We start from the raw sequence: 19874 nt of genomic DNA on the forward strand, positions 1-19874 counted from the left end.
TTTACTGCCATCGTCACGCGAGGAGTAGCCAGCCAGAGCACATTTTGAAGCAGCCGTCTGCTTTCGTCTGTTAAGATCCTTCCGCGTCGATGGAGGTATACACTTCGACAAGAGAGCGTGTGGCGGGGAGTATCGCTGCACGGGGTGGAATCACACTCCACTAGCCAGGCGTCGCTCGGCATCAAGCCAGGTGGAACGGAATGCGATGAAGTGGACCTCAATTGAACGCGCTGATGCGTTGAACGCGCTGACATGGCGAATCCCAAAAGCTCTGTCCGCGAACTCACTGGGTGAACACAATCACTATAGTGATTGTAGCGTAGTGTAGTATAGTGTAGTATCACTATAGTGTAGTATAGCGTACACAATCACTATAGTGATTGTGTACGCTCGGTTTGTCCTTCAGCAATAACGCGAATGGCTATCGATGCTCTGCCGGGTTGGCCAACTTAGGAACGACCACCGACCGCTCTGTAGGAGCTGCACGAACGAGGGGCTAGAGCGTATGTGTGCCCCTTTTCAACTGTGGACTCCGAGGCACAGATGTCGTGTGAGCGCGTTTTTTTTATCACTGGGCAACAACGACGTGTGGTCGTCCAGTCAATTCAGTACCATGGAATACGCAGGCGGGTAGGGCACTAAAAACAATGCGCATTACGGGGAAGAAAATGCACGTTTATTGGAGACTGACCCCTGGGGCGTTGCATGGGAGCGATATGCAACTGTTGGCCGCATCGCATGCAGGCTAGGAGAACATCAAATGACCAAGCTTGAACCTCGTACGCTTTTGGTATATCAAATTACTTTCCGCAACAAAGTTGTCAAAGAGAAACACTCAATTTGCACACCAAGAAAAACGTGTTACACTTGAAGAGAGAAATATGAACACCGGGTATACACGCACACAGCGTCTGTTTTACATAGTTGGAACAGCGCTAACACGACGGGGACAAATAAAGGAGAACGACACAAGCGCTCTTCCGACCTTTCTTTTTCCCGTCGTGTTAGCGCTGCCGGAAATATGCCACCCCACCAACTAGCTCGGCTTTCTTTACTGTCTGTCTTACGTCATATAGACATGACAGACGTCTATATGACGATCTATAAAGACTTGTCTGTATATAAATCGATGCTTATGTTGACCAACCGGTTCATTAGACACATATAGGGACATACGTCAGTGAGATATAATCATCATCATCATCGTCGTCGTCATCCCATTTAGGTCCACTGCAGGACGAAGGCCGCTACCATTCACCACTACCCGCTCCTGTCCTTCGCTGTCCGAGTCCATTTTCTGCCTACGAATTTGCTTATTTCGCCTTTGAGGTAGGCTATTACAACGAAAAGCTAAATTATTTAACCCCCCCCCCCCTACACTCACACACCTTTTTTTTTTTTTTTTTTTTTGGGGGGGGGGGGGGGGGGGGTCCTGGGAGAAAAAGAACGGACGAGGCCATTGTCTCTGCTTATCAGACAGACAACTTCCATGAGGCCGCTATCAGTGCTTCAGGCTTGCACGGCTTCGACGTCAGCTCTCACCACAACGGTACCCGCTTTGCTCCGTCCCTGGAGTAAAAATGAAATGCATAAAACAATCGGAAGGTTATGTAGAGTACCCCCACCGCATTCCGAAGATTTGGTATTTAAATTTGCAATTTATTTCCTGTCTTTTTATCGCGTTTTGTATTTTTTCTTGTTTCTGTTCTGCTTTTTGAATTCTTGCTCTGTTCTCTCCCTCCTTTTTTGTTTCTGGGTCTGGCCTCCTCCTTCCCAGAAATAAAATATTGCGTACGCCAACGCGTGGAGGTGAAACAACGTATTTCCAGGTATAATACATGCATCTCATTTGAACGCGATATTATGTAATTCAATGTTTTACGTTTACAAGACTGAATCTTGAAAGCTGTGCGATCGGGATAGTATTTCTGCGTTTGTGTTTCACTGTGGCCTGACCTGCGCAGGTAAGTTAAACTGGAACATCCTCTTAAGAACCTGCGTGGGCATGGTTCTCCGTATACTGCTCTGAGAATGAGAGAGGAAGGGACGGAATGGCGGCCCGATTTTACTCCGAAAGGGGCCTCATTCGGTGTTTTGTGGTGAAGGAGGCCTGCTGGAACTTTTACGGGTGCAGCGACTCCGTTAAAAAAAGACAATGCGACAACAGTGATCACAATCGCTTGACACGTCGGAGCTGCTCTTTTAAAGACACTCGGGGTATTTATAAACAGGAATGAGAAAGAGTCAGAAAAATGCTGAGAGAAAGAACCGCGCAGGAGCTCGCTGAGTGCCTCCCTCGTTTCCAGACTTGCGCGAAAACCCTCAAGGAGAAACGGAGTGCACAGATCAAAGGAAGCATCTGCGCCTCCCAGAATGATGGGGCTCCGTGTATACGACTGTCATCCCGCGCGAGAGGAGTTCTTAACACGGGCATAGCCTGTAGCTACAATCTGGGAAGCGGGGTATAAAAAGGCTGAAAAGAGATGGCCGGTCGCTTCGCAGCCGACGCGGCACAACTTTGGGCGCTGTTCGGCGGCGGCAGGCTGCCGCAGTGGCAGCGAGCTGGGCGGAAGGGAATGCCGTTTTACTACGGCGGAGCAGCCCATCCCGCGACTTGGATAGGCGAGGCCGCCGCTGTTTCTCCGGCCGCCGCTGGGTGCCGGTTTTACGAGCTCCCGCGGCTAATGGAGGCAAGTAGGCCTCTGGGGTGCAGCGCGCCAGCCTGTTGTTGTACCGCTCGCAGGGCCCCTGTTTTTCTCGCCGATCGCCGGTGCACTCTGCTCGGTGTGCGAAGTACCGACTGCTGCCTTCGGTCGCAGCGCGGAGGGAGCCGTTTGCGACGCACACCACCTCAAAGGGCGGCAAATACAAAAGGAGCCGCCTCCCGCTTTTTTGCCATGCCCCTCCCCCTTTCGTTCTAGCCGGGCTAGCCGGGCTCAGAGGAAGCCGGGCATGAGAATGACAGGCGCCTCTCACAGCTCGTGGAAGCGCTCGGAAAAGGGAAACGGAGAAGCTTTTAAGGCGAAACCACATGCAACGTTTTGGTCGCGTCTTGCGGCCGTCTGCGGCGCCTGGCGCCGACGCGGAACGGGCGTTGGAGAGGGCGAGCAACCACATGGGACGCGCGAAGAGCGCTTCTCCGATCCAAGTTGCCAGACTTACTTTGGTAAAGGCAGCATCGTTCTGTTTAAGTAATTCCTAATAAACTGAAGAATAATCAAAACTTCAACAAACAAAACACGTTAAATTGATGTTCTATTCAATAAAGTGCTAAAGAGAAGCCAAATAAAGAGCCGCCATGTTGCGTGCGGAGAGGGACCGGAAATTGAGGATAGCAACATCCGGCGCAGACGCCGAAAACGGACCGAAAATTTGGGACGCGCAGACACCGGCGCTCCGAGCGCGCTGCTGTGTATTTGGTGGCGCGCGCTGAACGCGCGTCGCCGCGGACGGTCTCCAAACGCGACCAAAACGTCGCATGTGGTTGCGCCTTTACAGAATGCCGCGCAACCCGTCATTTACCGGTAGCGCGAACTGAGAAGACAGCTTGAAAGGGTGAGACCGCGCTGGTGCTGCGCTCAAGACTAACCTATGTATCCAAGAATGAGATTTGTATACGTACGCGTACGTACAAAAGGGTTATAGTGCGTGAGCAACTCAGCTGTACGTCAGTAGAACACACTGTTGGGCAAGTTGGTGCATATTTGGTAAAAAGTAGAGCGCGACTCAACCAGGACAACAGAAAGACGACAAACACAAGCGCTCTGTGCGCTCTCACAACACGCCTTGGTTTAAAAGCATCGTCAAAAGTGGGAGTGAAGGCGTCCCTCACGCACGTGTACTCTTTCTCCTGTGAATAAAAAGGCCTTTGACCGTCTCTGTGCTCATGTTACCGAGCGTAAGCGAATTCGGCTGTACACGCCATTAATTACCAGCACGGAGATGTTTGCGTGCAGTTTACAGGGTGGCGGTATTTCAGCGCACTTATCGATGCCGTTTGTCGGAGCTCTTTTTTTAATGGTGAAAGTCATTCTTAGGACCGCGAATGTGGCTTCGAAACCGTTACAAACGTGAAAGCTTTACTTGGCTAGGTTGACGAAAGCGCACACCCGGCTGGCGCCCGCAAAAAGCGTTACGAAACACCTAACCCTCGGAACATGTTAAATTACCACTGACTGCTACGCATTCATCATCATCACAACGATAAAAAAATATATATATCAATGCCCTTCCACTCTGTGAAACAGGATGACCAGCGAAGCTGGGCACAGTCTGATAGTGCACGAAACAAAACGGGTTTACAGCTTTCGCAGAAACTTCGCAGTTCAAGAAAAATTCGTCCTGGTCCACGATTAACACCTCTTACTGTCTGTGTAACACACCAGCCCTAACACTCGATTACGGAAGACAGCAGCGAGGTCTCATTGTGGCGTGAGACGTCCACTTTTAAATCTTTAGCCAGCAAAACGGGCATGTCTGGTGAGGGCATAAAGCCTGTCGCGCCAAGTGCTGATGAGAGCTGTTTGAACGGAATACAGCGTGCCTCACATTCGAAATTTGTTAAAAATTTCTGCCGCGACGCAAGCGGACGCACGCCGCCGCCAGGCACAGACAACGCGGGGCCGTCGTGCTGTTGAAGCACCCGCTCCACGCGCCACTCGCTCGGAAAGTGTTCGCGTAGCGATGCACCGTCGTTTCTAAGACAGCACAAGACCGCGAGGCCCTCCGTACTGTTGATTATGCTGGTTGAGTGAGTGAAGCACTTTATTGAAACGAGACTCCGTGAGGCCCTGGGGTGGAGTAAAGCGTGAACCGCATGGAGCGTGTTTGCACGCGATTCGTGCGCGTCGGCCTTCTCAGGCCCTTCTGCCTCGATAAGAAAATGACGCGTGACGCGCGCTCCAGTGGGAGGAGCCTGACGACTTGCTCCGCAGGGAGCTATATAGAGGAACTCTACGCCAATGGGGAGGAGCGCGCCTCATGCCGGCAGTTTCGAAGCGCTCGAGACAGCCGGCCAGCTACGCCGGAGATGTTTAGTTTAGGCTGACTACCCCGACAGATTTTTCATGAGCGCTTTCACTAGCGGCGCGGATGATGCTTTACACTGTTTACAGTACCGTTTTTGCCCACATTGACAGCTCATTTACCGCACAAGCTACTTCGTGGGTGCCTTGAGCGGCATTTTAAAGCGCGGTTAGAAGCGGTCACTCCAGCTCCCCGAACCGTTCCGCGGCCGACATGTTGCCACCGCCGGCAGCGCCGCGCGCAGCGTGCGGGTGGTTTCGCGGCGGCGTCAGCACGCCTGTGGCGTGCGCGGCGCGTTTTCGCGAGCAGAAAACGCTCCATGCGGTTTGCGCTTAAGGATGAGGGGGAAACGCGAAGGTCACAATGCGGGTGGTTCTGCGCTGCCCTACACTCGTAGTTTGTCCTTGCGTTACCCGTAATGGTTTTTCCCCCTCCCCCATAAAAAGAAAACATATTCATTGATATCTTGAGACTACCGCAATAGCGATATCCCACAGGCTCAGTTCCGTGTGATACGGGGCCTTAGAGTCACTAAACAAGCTAGCTCTAGGGGGCCGCACTCACTTTCGCCGTTACATCTCCCTCAGAAAGTAACACGGGGAGATGTTTTATTAGGCAGTTTTAGCATATCGTTACCGTGTTTGCGTTACCGTTTACCGTGTTACCGGGAGCCGCTGGCGACGGTGAAGCATGTGCCGGTAAGTTACCGTTCGCGGTACCTCTCGCGCTGCGCAGTCGACTCCCGCAAACACGGTAAACGGTAACGTAAACACGGTAACGATATGCTAAAACTGCCTATTTTCTCGTTTGTTAGAGAACATGCGTCATACGTGTAACCGCAACGTATGGTCCAGCGACCACTATACTTCGGTGACGGATTTCTTCGACGGAAGAATAATGCAAAAAAGAGAAAAAATGGTTTGGGTGATGTGCTGTATGTAACTTAACGAACATAGCATAACCAGCCGAACTAGACTGAACTAACTGAAAATGGCTCTGATTGATGATTGATTCTGGGGTTTAACGCGCCGACGCAACGCAGGCGATGAGGCGTGCCGTAGTGGAGGGCTCCGGATTAATTTTGACCACCTGGGGATCTTTATCGTGCGCCGAAATCTCGTACACACGGGCGTTTCTGCTTTTCGCCTCCATCAGAAAAGCGGCCGCCGCGGCCGGGAATCGAACCCGCGACCTCGTGCTCAGCAGCGCAACGCCTTAGCCACTGAGCCACCGCGGCTGATTGAAAATGGCTTTGCTGACAGAAGCATCTGCTTCCGATTCAAGAACGAACCCAAGTTCGTATGATCAACCCGAAGCATGGAATAAATTCGTTTAGAGACATGCGCGTGTGCCCGCTGCTGCGTTCCTTGCAGACCTTAGGCACACGGGGCCACGCAGGTGCCCGGATAGCACGGGAAGCAACATCGATATATGAAAGGACCTGCGGGCGGAGCATTTATTTAGCGCTCGAGGGACAGACAGGCGTGCGCCCTTTTGCGGAGTGACGCTGCTCGGACAGCGGGGCCTCACTCGCATTGGCGGGCTCATTTCGTGATGCGCTGCCGCACCGAAAAACACCGGCTCGTGGCCGAGATAAAATCTCCGCTGCAGTTGCGTCCCACCCGCGCACACTCGGCTTAGCACGGCAAAGCATATGTGCTGTCCTGTGCCTGCAATGACCCGCATGAGATATTTCGACACACTCCAAACGCGAACGCTGACAAACACGTACTCTTGCACACTGAAATGATGGCATAAAATGAGATTGGCGCTGAGTTTTCTTGACAGAACAATGAGGCGGTTGTGATTGGTTGCGTGCGCAAGTGGGCGGCCTGTTGACAACATGTAGCCTCCACAGTGCGTCACGCAGCTTCTTAAATGAACTATAGTGTCCATCAATGTATGTACCTAAATCGAGAAAAGGCGCACTTACAAATTTTACCAATCGCCGACAAATTGGTTGACGTTTATTTTTAAATGAGTACACACTTTTTTTTGCTTTCCTTTCATTCATACTGTACACTGCACAGGATTTTTAAGCCAGTAAAAACCGTATACATAGGTGTAATAAAGACAAGAGAAAAAAATCGGTTTCGGCAACCGGGTGTAGTAACTCAACGACCGCGATATCTGTCCGCCTATCCATGACACGTTGTGCCTAATTCTGGCTTCCTTCGCAGGTCGTGCTCTGCAGCCTCCTTGGTGCGCCTCGGGATGGACGGATTTGTTCAGCGGCTCCATGTGGCACCTTTTTCACTAAAGGCAACGCAATAGCAGCGCGGGTACGAAGTGGTCTGGCGAGACGGGAATCTGCCCGGCGCGCATCGGTGGCCGTTGCTATGACGACTGGGTCTGACTTGTTTTTGACTGCTGACCTCCGGAGATCGCCAATGAGTCCTGGAACTTCTTTAGTTGCGTGCGCCCTTCCGAGCCTAGTCTGGGACGAACGAGAAACAGGAGCATCCCCAACTTTCAGGGACACCCGCCTATAGGTCCTCTTTCGGTGGCAGCCCTGGACGGTGAGCGTAACTGAATAAGAGGGAGCAAAAAAAAAAAAAAATCGTAGCTCTTGCATGGAAGCAAGTCTTGCAAAAAGCCTTCATGAAATACCTAAAACTACTTAAAGCGCAATCAATCGCAAGTAAAATTACAACAGTGCAAAGCATTAATTGCGGCTTCCTCGCGCACCTAAATTTTTCGGGCCGGGGCTTTTCATTTTTGATTTGTTTAGCGATACTAGCGGTTATACCAGCCCTGCAAATAGGTATTTTCAAAAAGGGGTTCGCGAAATACCTAGAATTACTTAAAGCGCACTCACAGGTAAAATTTTAGTCTTGCAGAGCATAATTTGTGGCTTCCCCGCACCCAAGTTTTCAAGTTTTCAAATTTCCAGGGCGAGCCTCCTGGATTTCTTCCTCGTGTCGGTATACTGGCGCTGCAAATTGAGATTGTCAGTTAGCAAAAAAACAATGATCACCAAAAAATATGAGGGTGAAGCGACCCCGAGGGCATTTAATTAATTAAGCGCAATTTTCATCACCTCCCAATAACGACGCTATGATTAATGAATGAATAACTCAATCAATCGAACAATTAGTCAATAAATGAAGGCGATTATCATACATGATATATCAACAGCAAGATCACGCATTCGCGTATAGAGTACTCAAAAGGCCCCATTGAGTTTGGTCATTCAGTTTTTCAGAGGGTGAGTCATGTTACCTCTGAATTGTATCTTGCTTCTTATGTTTTCGGCTAAACCGCACATTTCACAGACTTCAGGTCACTGGTCCAGTGCTAACAACCGAGGTTCTTATTTATTTGCATGAATAAATGCGAGGCGCAAATCTCTCCATGGATGTGCTCTGTGATTGAAATTCGTCTTTCATATTATTGCAAGTCACCTCTTGGTTATTTTTTGTCGATCTGTTGAAGTCAATATCTCAGTGCAATAAGTCGTTTAAAATCAACGCGATTTGTCTCTATTCCTATGCTGATTAATCAATAAATCAATAGCCTCAACCGGTCCTTGATTCATTGTCATAAAATATCGGCCTCTTAGCTGTTATAGGTAGCGCCATGGCACCTTGGCCAACAAAAATTGTCACTGGACAGCATGCCGCCAGAAGCAGCTGCTCTTGGTGAACCTGAGAACACGGGCGTAGCCAGAAATCTCGCTCGGGGGGGGGGCATGGGATTGCACCTCGACCTCTTGTATACGATTTTTCGAGGATTAAACATATTCATAATAATTCCATAAATATTAACTGACACCAATGTACGCTACACATTGCGGATAAATTTTTGTATCCGGCGCCAAGAACAAGAAAAATAAAATATTTTTTCGTATATTCTGAGAATTGTGGCAGAACTGATATCGCTGCTTGCAATTTTCCATTTTGCCTACATAAAAAGAAAAAACACTGAAAGATACGGAAATGTAGAACAAATAAAAACTTATATGCTTAACAAACATGGAAGCAAGAACATAGAAGTAAAGAACTGCATTCATCTAAAGCTAATGAAGGATTGCATGCAGCGGATATCACAAACCTGAAAAGCACGAAATATATACAACTTGAGGGCGGCCGTTTTAGTTTATTGTCACTTTGTCATCCAAGAATCCTCTTTAAATTTCTGCACACATGCGACGGTTAGGAACAAATCTTAACGCCGATGTCTTTTATGCCAACATATTGCTTATATATATCAATATGTACATATTACATATTACCGCGTACATATTCCATTAAACAAGGCCAACAAAGAATAAATTTCAGCGAGCACATAAGGTTAACCCGACACATACAAAGACAGTGAATACAGGCAAAAAGAAGACTATCTATTGCCACTGAAATCGGGAGGTGTGTTCGAACACTGGCGTCGTGATGTAACATGACTATATCGGTGGAATTACAAGCAAAAATGCGTTATATATTAAATTAAATGTGTGTTTAAAAGGTGCCCTAGTGTGAAGACAATAGTTTTTCGCCCGATGTAAGTGAAGGGCCGACTAAAAAACAACAACAACAAAAAACAGGGCATATACTGAAAAGGTCTCAGTACTGAAAAGAATGCATGAAAGAATGTCTTCTCGAAGGAAAGTCAGTGGACTCGAATTTTGAGAAAGAGCGGCTGTACATGTTGCTGATGTTAACGCTTACTAGCGCAAATAATGCATCTTTTCCCTCTAACTTGACTACAAGTTTATCAGTGATATTTTATTGTTTTGAAAACGTATCGACCAGTACCATTTCTCCTACGAAAACCTGATTCTAGACTTCAAGATCTTGCATTTTACGTCCCATACTTTGAACAAATAAAAAGCCAAAAAAGAAATAGCGTGGTTATCCGGTTTTACGGTACGTATATTTATCTTTTCTGGCTTCAGTGTCTTTACGCGCACGCTTAGACGTAGGAGGAGGAATACGTGGATTTGCTGTTGTGTGACATTGTAGCGCCAAATTCCGTGTATTCGCTACGCGGAATTAAAGGGCAGACAGGTGAACTCCGAAAGACGGGGGGACATATTAAGTTGATTATTCACTGTTTAGGTTGATCAAGGTTGGACGGTAGACTAGGGCATTCTGACAGGAGACAACATAAAGATCATAGAAAGGCGACCTAGTCTCTGCTGGGTCTTGCCCCGCGTGCCCTGAACTCGGCGAAGCTGTCTTCCCACATCCACCAAACACACTTCTCACCAGGAGTTCATGTAAAAGAAATTATAAAAGCATAAACGGTCCTTCAATTTTGGAGGAAGACGTGGAAAGATTAAAAACGAACGCAACCTTGGCTTTTGAAGGTAACGGTAAGAGGGAACTTGACGGTAGGCACGGGCGCGGCCATCGGCGTGCTTGACTAAAGGGATGTCCCCTCGTTCGCTCGACGCCGCCGACAAGACGAGTAAGGCACGGAAGCGACCGGGAGCTCCGGGTGTTGTTCTTGAGCAAAAAACAACTAAGGCAACTTCCCCACGCCACATGTTTTGTTCAAGGGTTGTGGAACTTTTTCAGTTCCCCTACGGGAAAAAGTGCCCCGACCCGTGCCCTCAACAAAATTACGGCAAAGACTTTAAAGAAGGACCTATGAAAACAACTAAAAATGGCAAAGCCGTCGACACTGCCTTTACCAATAAAATGATGAAAAAGAAACATGAGCGCACATTCTATAACAGCTCCGTCAGTCATGCGCCAATACCCCGAGGGGAATGGCTTCTAATTTTGGTTTAGTTGGTGGGGGTGAGGGGAGGGAGGAGGAGCATAGGTTGGTCGCCTGCCCCGGCCGTAGGCTCGACCGTTGGGGCGTCTGCCTCGGCCGTCGATGCTTCTGGCTCCACCCTCCCCTCGGGGCTTCTTCTCAACTCTGTGGCGCCTACGGCGTTCCTCTTAACGTCTCGAACGTGCTACAACTTCGATGGTGAGCGCGCGGTGATGGAAAACACCGGGATGTTCGTTGTCCTCCCGGAACCTGGGCGATCCCTTGCGACGAGGAGTTCCTGCATTTGGCTCGCGCGTGGCACGCGACCCGACAGAAAGACGCTGATCTTGAATGACTTAGCTCCATGCGGTCGCATCGATCGATCGATCGATCGATCGATCGATCGATCGATCGATCGATTGATTGATTGATTGATTGATTGATTGATTGATTGATTGATTGATTGATTGATTGATTGATTGATTGATAACGGCATCCCCTTTGTAACGGAGTAATGACGTGTCATTTTACAGAAGAAACCAACATATTTATGTTTTATAGTCTTTGTTTAATTTTAACGTGGCTCTTAGGGCAGGCTCAAAATACTTTTTTTGTGTGTTACAGGTGGTAGCTGTCTCAGCCTGTCCTACGCGATATTCTCCTCTGCTTTTCGTCCACCAGCATTCTAATCTTCTTTTAGTCTCCTAGGCAGCCTTGAAGTCAACTCCCTCTGTCCTACCAAGAAATCCTAGGGCTTGTGGAAGCCGAATATTTCCCTCATGTAGATTTGGATGCATACACTCACATTCCAACACAATGTGCCGGACAGTTTCTGTTGCTTTTCCGCACACTGCGGCATACCCCATCAGGGGTTTCCCCAGGCATCGAATCAAGGGGGGGTGTCTCAATGGCTCTGGGGGGGGGGGGGGGGAGGGAGGGAAGGGGGGTCTGCGGAAAAGAAACAGAAACTATGCGGCACATCGTGCTAGAATGTGAGGGTATCCATCCAAATCTACATGAAGGGAATATTGGGCTTTCAGAAGCCCTAGGATTTAAGGGTATCACAGAGGAAGTTAACTTCAAGGCTGTCGAGGGGACGAAAAGAAGATTAGAATGCTGGTGGACGAAAAGCAGAGAGGGGAATATTGCCTAGGACAGTTACCACCTGTAACAGAAAAAAAATAAGTATTTCGTGCCTAATAAGCTTTTTGTGCCTGCCCTAAGCAGCGCTAGTATTGAACCAAAAGTGTAAAACATAGGTGTATTGGTCTTTTTTGGTGAGATGACATGTCATCACCCCGATACAAAGGGGAAACCAATAGAAATCATCATCATCATCATCATCATCATCATCATAAACTAGAAAAGCTGTTTTTTTATCCCACTAGTTAAATAATAGACGTCTGTTAACCAAACGCTCATCCCCGTGACGCACGTTTTTCATTTGCTATATATATATATATATATATATATATATACACACACCTGAGAGGCGGTGCTTTCTATTCAATATAAGAAAAAACAAATATAGAGAAATTAATTTTTTACCATGAAAGGTCCGTATTCAGTTCTTTTTTTTTAATTTCCCGCCATTTTTCAACGTATAAGGACATTTTCGAACTTTTTACCAGGGCCAGTGACGAAATTTGAGTTCTTGAAACAATGTTTAGGTAGTACACGAATTATGCAGCACTTATAAATCAGGCACCGATTGTACGCTCCCGATTTATTAAAACGCCAGGATTAGCTTCCGTAGCGCTTCGCCTCGCCAAATTGCCCATTTTAAATGTACATGCTGAAAGAGCTTCTGCAAAGATTACGGTTGTAAACAAAGAACGGCACCGAATCAATGAAGAAAGTAAATTATATGTGTGTTTACTGCACTTAGTTCAAGTCAAAGGCGGCCTCGGGGGGCGCAGCAAGCTCGGTGGGCGCACTTTTGTTTATTTTGCCCGAGGCTACTGCCAAGAATAGCAGACGGGCAGCCCGCGCATGCACAGTGAAAAAGGTCCATACAAGGACTGACAAGAGTGAAATTTGGGGATTCAAGGGGGGGTGTCCAGAAAAACTAGGGGGGGGTCTACACACCCCCTAGGGGGGGTGTAGGGAAATCACTGTGTAACCCCATCATTTTCCTATACTTTCTCACAATGGTGTTAGTTCTCAAGCAACCTGCTGGAGCCTCAAAAAGTAAAGCACTGCTCTTGGAATTATCGTAGAAATTTTCCTTTCTGATGGCCGATTTCTCTGCACTGTACATCTCTAACGACGTTTTAGCTTCCAATTTTTCTCTCCAATTATTTGTTTTTATCTGCCTTTCTTCTTTTTTTGGTTACCTTGGCTGCCTTTGATTCTCCACTGTTCTTTCCGTATTTCATCGTTCGCCTTCCAGTCTTCGTTAGCCACTGCGTGTCGACTTTTATAGTATAGGTACTATCGGGATAAATATAAATACGAACAACGGTGCGCGTGGTTTTTAGTACATGATCCGCATTCTAAGTGAGGGGCTTCACCTGCGCAGTATAGAATAAGTTACCAGAGGGCTTTCCCAACCTTATGCCTTCTGTGCATACGCGGCCCGTCGCCAGGGAGCGCAGCATCTACTGAAAACCACGCGCACCGCTGTTCGTATTTCAGTTTATCACGATAGTACCTAAAACATTTGGCTGTCCACCTACATGGGTCCATTTCTCTCAACCTCCCCTCAAAACATATTGTACTCTGAGCTTCTCGAACTTCAAACGACGTCCAGCCCATATCTCACTGCACTGCTTCGTTAGTTGTTTTACCATGCGGCGCTCCTAAGGCCAAACGGCCTTCCGTTCTTTGTCGCCATCGACACTGCCTCTATACGCCTTATCACCACAACCAGCTGTTCCTCCGCACTGAGAAAACTGTCCGTTACTGCGAGTACTTTGGTAAGCCAAAATACTAGCAGGTGCATAAATAAAACTAACGAACTTAATGCTCTTCCGAGTGTAAACTTTAAAGTCAAACGCAGTGCAAACGACGATTTCCCCGAGTGAGCGCAACCTCGAGTCCTTTCGAAGGTAGCGCGTGCGACGTCATGATTTCTTTGCTTCGGCAGAGTGACACACTACATGCGCTATTACCGTTCTTAGCTTGTACCCGGGCATAGTCGCTATAATATATGAACACCTCTTCATCGCGGCGCCGGCGGTCGCATGCGATGTATGTCAATCGCTAGTGGGAAATGCTCCATCGCACTGCAGTCAGGCACACTCACGTCTCAACTTCGGCTCTGTACAATTTCCACAAACGAAGCACGCGGCGCTTAAGCTTACACTTGCCGCGAGTCGTCTCCCCCAGTACGCAAGAAAAAGAAAAGACAAAAATAAGCAGCACAGAAGATGGACCAAATATATCCCGCAACAGCGCCGACTGTCACAACCCAGTGAAACGGGATCTTTGTTGTTCCTCTTCCCGAAATGAAATCGATACGCATCTTTCCTTTCTCGACGCCTGCGCATGTTTTATGGCGACTTGTTCACGGAAGTCGATGCACAGCGAACCTGGCCTGCACACGTGCAAAACCACTTGCCTGGGCCTCGAGTCTATTGGGGTGCGGACGCCTCCCTGCGCTTGGCGAAAACATCCCGGCCGTGCAAGTCCTGGCAGGCATCTGAGCAAGGCTTCTGAGCAAGAAAAAATACAACTTTGCCTAAATTGAAAGAACTAGGCTTCAGTACTTAACTCAGCTCTTTTCCAACCACGAAAGACGTTTTTAACCGAAAAAAATGCAAGAAATATGAAAAACATTCAAATTTCCCGCTACAGTGACGTGTTATGAGCGGGAGTGACGTCATGTGGGCCAGCAATAAAAAACACTTTATCAACGAGTTAACTGCACTCAAGTGATGCGATCAAGTGATCAACTGTATTCAAGTGATGCGATCAAACAGAACTAAACGTCCTACTACAATCGTCCAGTCACGCGTCTAGCGATTGGTTAGTTCGGCGGCCCGCACAGACAAGATTATGTGACGTCATAGAAAAGTTGCCGGAAAGTGGCTAGGGAGTCGCCACTGCTTCACATGCTTTTTAATGTCTCCATTATTGGTTCGAAGTTTGCGGTAAAATCGGTGTCGTTGTTATCGGGACAAGGCAGTCTTTCTAATGAACCAAACTTCTATTTTGTCTTCATGGGTGGACCCTTTAAAAGTTCCAGAACATTCGCCGCACGGGTGCGTGTACCTTTTACCTTGTTTTCTAAACGATGTTACCCTGCTCTGGTGCAGGGCCATAACCAGTAATTCTTGTTGAAGGGATCCCGTACCCCATGATTTTGAAAAAAAAAAAAGTCAAAAGTTTGCTTTTCGGCTTTTTTTCTTCTTCTTTCTTTCCGGAACACGAGGGCGGGAGGTGCGCGAGATGAGGACACCGAGCGTTAAAGCTGCCCGCCATGACTAAGGCCTCTATGTGGTTGAAAATTTGAAATGCTGATGTACTGAAACCGAGTGATCTGCAGTTCTGAGCATTTTGAACCTGTTATACTATGCGACCTAGGGGCATTACGCACCGAACATAAATCTGGGTTATAACTTATGGGGCAAGTAGTAGTGGAAGGAAGGTAGGAAGTTATTAGACCATCTTGTGGGCTGTTGACAAAGATGCGCACCCAGGGCTGTTCTAGTTTTTCGCCTCCACCATAAAAACTGCTTTATGTTGCGTGGTTTTTAGAGAAGGAGCCGTTTGTTTGCAGTAAATTTCTAGAAAAAAAAGTGCAAATATAAATCGGAAACTTATACACAGTACAAGAGACATATCTGTAGACCGCACACCACACATGTTGCGCGCGTGTTTGGAAGGGTTGGCGATTTTTATTTGCCGTGCAGTGTGAACCCAATGCGCTGGAACGTTAGTGCGCGAAGACGTTAATTTTGTTGCGGAATTGCCTGTATCCTCTGGACCAAATAATATTCGAGCTTCCGGTAATAAGGGGAATCAGGATTTTAGATATTCGGTTTATTTCAGTCCTGACGGCGTCTGGTGGTGCTATGATACCGCGCACCAAACAAACAAACAAACAAACAAACAAACAAACAAACAAACAAACAAACAAACAAACAAAAACACCGTCTGCCTCACAACTGGGCCCATTCTAAACGTGTGAAAAGGGGCTATTGTCACCCTGTGTTTTAAGAATTCTAAGGCAAAACCCTGACCGCACCTTACTGCCGGTAACTTTCACGGCCAAGAGGAGCAGAGTCCAGAGCACTGGATATCCAACACCTGTTCCCGCTTCCGTTTCCGAGACAATGCCGGGAAGAATGGGTGATAATTAGGCTCAGTCATGTGCAGGGACAACGTTGAGCAGACCCAAGGCGTGTTGCCGTTATCCAATGTTTGCACAAGTTACCACGCATTGGGAAAAAAGTGGCCCAATGCTAGGACTTCAAAGTCGTCTTTTCTGTCTCTAATAAGCTTCTGGAGCTTAACACAACGAGCGATCCGGATACTAGGGGAGAGACCTGCAGTAAGAGGATGGGAGTGCGTTGAATGCGTGGAAGGGAACATGCTAACAGGCTAACGAACGCTCTTGAAAGAAACGTGCCTGGTGGCCTTCTAGCTCTCCGTCGCTCTATCTCTCCTTCGGATAGCAGTCGTCTTGGAGATAACTGAAGCTGAGCTCATAAACCAGGCTGGGCCGCGCGAAAGGAGATATAGAGATGGAGCGCAAAAAGAGAGCTGTAGAGAGCTGCTCATGCGCTGCTGTGAATTAGTAGTACATTGTGTTGTGGCTGCCGCTGACATATATAAGGAAACAGGAAGGAGCGCTTCGGACAAGGTTGCAGCCTCAACTCGGTGCAAGTCCTGTCTTCTTGCGTGCGTGCGTGCGTCTGTGTGTGTGCGTGCGTGTGTGTGCGTGTCACATGTGTGTGTGTGTGTTTTATGTTTCCTACCGTACGAATAAACTGTTGGTTCTCCGCTCGTGTGTGTAGGTGTACCAAGTCTTTCCGTAACATGAGCTTGATTCCGCTTGGAAATGGCGGCAGCAAAAAGCCGACTGCAAACAACCCAAGTCACTAAACCGATGCCAAAAAAACATGCCGGGATTCTCCAAGATATGCTCCACACATAAAATAAAAATATTCCGACCCGCCGAAAGTGGGTGTCCAGCGAGGCTGTTGCAAAATCCCGACACCCCTGGAGAGCTTGAAGCGTGTAAAACTTCGCCTTTTGCTCTCTCTGACAGGGCTCCCCTTTCTTTTGTTCTTCTTCCCTCCTCCAGCTGAGACTATGCTTCCGCGGCAAGACGCAGCAGGTGACGGCGCTCAACTTCGCCGCCTTTTGCTGCTCCCAGCGCCCGACGGGGCACGCAGGGTGCGAAGCAGGCGCATTCAAGATGAGACCGCAACCGAGCTCTTTTTAGGGCTCTGCCGACCGGGCACGGTGACAGCGCTGACTTCGCGCACCCAAGGAGAACGCAAGAAAAGTTAGGGGACAGGCAGAGACAGCGCGGGGAAAAAAAAAGAAAGACGCGATCGGGAGTGAGGGGGGGGGGGATCATAAAGTAAGGCCCGACAAGTGAAATACAAGCAGGACAGGATCACAGATCGGATTTTGCTCTATATCGATCTATCTCAGCTCCCCTATAGCAACGGCGTAAAATTGCGGTATTTCTTCAAGCTTGTTCGCCGTCTTTATTACTGCGGCGTTGCTTTTGGCTGTTTTGCGCCGCGTCGTTGTCACCCAGCCGACGCTTCTCGGGCGGATCGAAAACGCAAGGAGCAGCGTGCGTCCTCGCGGTCCAATCTCGGGTTGCGGCCTGCCGGCTCTTTCATGGGAAAGGGAGGTAGTTGCAGCCGCGGTCGATGCCTGGCCGCAGCGGCGCGGCCCTGGCAGAGCCGAAAAGGGACTTTCCGTGTCGCCTCGGAGAACGCACTTATCGGATCGAGTGGCGGCCGCTAGTCGGTGGCCATCGTCACCAGAATAAATACGCCATCCATCAAGGCAGACCACTCCCCTCCCCCACGATCGTACTGTCGGACGCGGTAATGTCTTGTCGTCAGCTCACTGTGGGACTACGGTGCAAGATATGGGGGGAAAGGAAGGGCGGGGCGTCTTTCTGCAGAAATGGTAATGGGGAATGGAGGAAGAGAGAGAGAAAAAAAACCTGAATGGCCATGTATAGATCTGCCAGGCGTGGTGTGTGCAAGCAGTAGAATAAAACAAATACCTGCTTTATTACAAATTACACAAGGAGTCTTCAATACAGCTAAGGGCCAGCGAAGCATGCCCTAGATTAGCTAATACTCTTAAAACATTACTACGCAACTAACGTTCCTACAATTTTTACTCCTGACTGGCCCACCCTGTATTCTTAGAGGACCGTGATTTGCCTCCATGAAGTGGTTCTAGCAGCCATCCGCCGCGGTGACTCAGTGGCTAAGGCGTTGTGCTGCTGAGCTCAAGGACGCGGGTACGGTCCCGGCCGCGCTGGCTGCTTTTCTGATGGAGGCCAGATGCAGCTTCGGCGCTGTAAACCACACAATCAATCAATCAATCAATCAATCAATCAATCAATCAATCAATCAATCAATCAATCAATCAATCAATCAATCAATCAATCAATCAATCAATCAATCAATCAATCCAGCAGCCAGGGCGGGAACGTAGTGGACCGACGTAATCAGAATGAAGGCTTCGTTTTGTCTTTATGCAAATCTTAACCGTTTTAACATTTACCAGCATCAATGTACATTGCCCCCCCCCCTCCCCCTCCTCCTCCAAATACCAAATGATAGTTATGTGCTCACGATTCGGTGGGCTCGTAGGATCAGTCTGCCTGGCATTGTGACTATAAAAAAATAGTCAACACTCCATTTTTCATCTTGGCGCTCGAGCCGTCACAGGCAATTACTGGCGCTGTCCCCCTTCTTGAGCATCAGTCCTAGCAGCCTCGTCAGCTTTACTACGACCTTGTTACAGTGAACAGAAGCTTTCTATTGAACCGTACCCTTGTCACAAAGGGGATACCGACGGCCGATGGTCCGGGCGGCTGAGCGAGGCGTATTGAAACGTGCTTTAATTGTCCCCATAGGTCGGCAAAACAGAAAGAACTCAACTTCTAAGACAAAAAAATCCCGCCATCTCCACGAAGTGAATGATGATGAGAGGGGCGAAGCTAAAATGCTGATCGGTAAAACCGTGAAACATTCGCCCACACATCATATAAAGACTCGACACGTTGTTATAGGTCTTCTTGACGGCGTGCACCATCTGAATGAGTGAAGGATATAAGGCGTCTTCGTAGCCATGCTCGCGTCTTGGTTTGTAGCGCAGTGGGAAGAGCGCCACGTACCTCCTGTCACGGCCAGGGAGTCGTGGGAACGAAACCGGGCGCCGCCGCGTCAAGACCACCACTCCTCGCTCGCAAAGCTTGAGACTTCCCACCGCTCCATTGACAAGCCCGTCGACGACGTCGATGTTTGTGGTGATCATGTAGGGCTTGTTTGGGACGATGAGAATCTCCATGGGTAAGTTGCAAAGTTCGGTGTGTGACATTTTAGCCCCTTGGCCGTCGCCTTCTGCAGAGCGTCTTGTGTCGCGTACCCCCGGTACGTGTCTTGAGCTCGCAGATGACGAACGACAACCTCTTCTTCTTCCTCTCCTCCTTGTTGGGTAGCAACGAACGCGTTGAACGTTTTGTCCTCTTCGTTCAATCTTAAGTTGGTTGATCCCTAAGTGCATCCTGGCGCAATCATCATCAGCGGTATATGGCCCGAGCAAGAGGAGCTTCGCCCCTAAAAGCTTGTCTGTACTCAAAATCACTCATACTCACTCATCACATGCTCATTTGTAATCATACTCGCTTTTACTAAAACTCATTAGTCCTCATTAGTACTCGTACTCAATCTGTACTCATTCGTACTCTATCTGTTCTCACGTGTACTCGTACTCAATCTGTACTCATTCGCACTCATTTGTATTCACTTGTACTCAGTCTCTGTCCTCACATTTACTCGTATTCAAAAGTGTTTCGACTAATTTGTTCTCTCAATCAACCACTTGCGTTCACACGCTGCACTAGGTCTATGGACTCGACAAAACCAGTCAGAGAACGCTTCCAGCTCGTACGAGTTGTTGGTTCTCCTCGTTCCCTTCTCACCTTTTTGTCTAACTGA

At 48.4% G+C, this 19874-nt stretch overlaps 1 protein-coding gene across 1 annotated transcript in view; it reads left to right on the forward strand.

The window, feature by feature from the left end:
- LOC144155787 (frizzled-2-like) overlaps positions 1–7557 on the forward strand; it is a 44602-nt gene extending 37045 nt beyond the window's left edge. The window contains exon 2 of the mRNA XM_077687441.1: positions 7206–7557. The gene's annotated coding sequence lies outside the window, so the exon portion shown is untranslated. The remainder of the gene's footprint in view (positions 1–7205) is intronic.
- The last annotated feature ends 12317 nt before the right edge of the window (positions 7558–19874 follow it).

Source organism: Haemaphysalis longicornis, unplaced genomic scaffold (assembly GCF_048455015.1).
Source record: "Haemaphysalis longicornis isolate Haplotype H1 unplaced genomic scaffold, Haemaphysalis longicornis Haplotype H1 scaffold_1, whole genome shotgun sequence".
Classification (NCBI taxonomy): Eukaryota; Metazoa; Arthropoda; class Arachnida; order Ixodida; family Ixodidae; genus Haemaphysalis; species Haemaphysalis longicornis.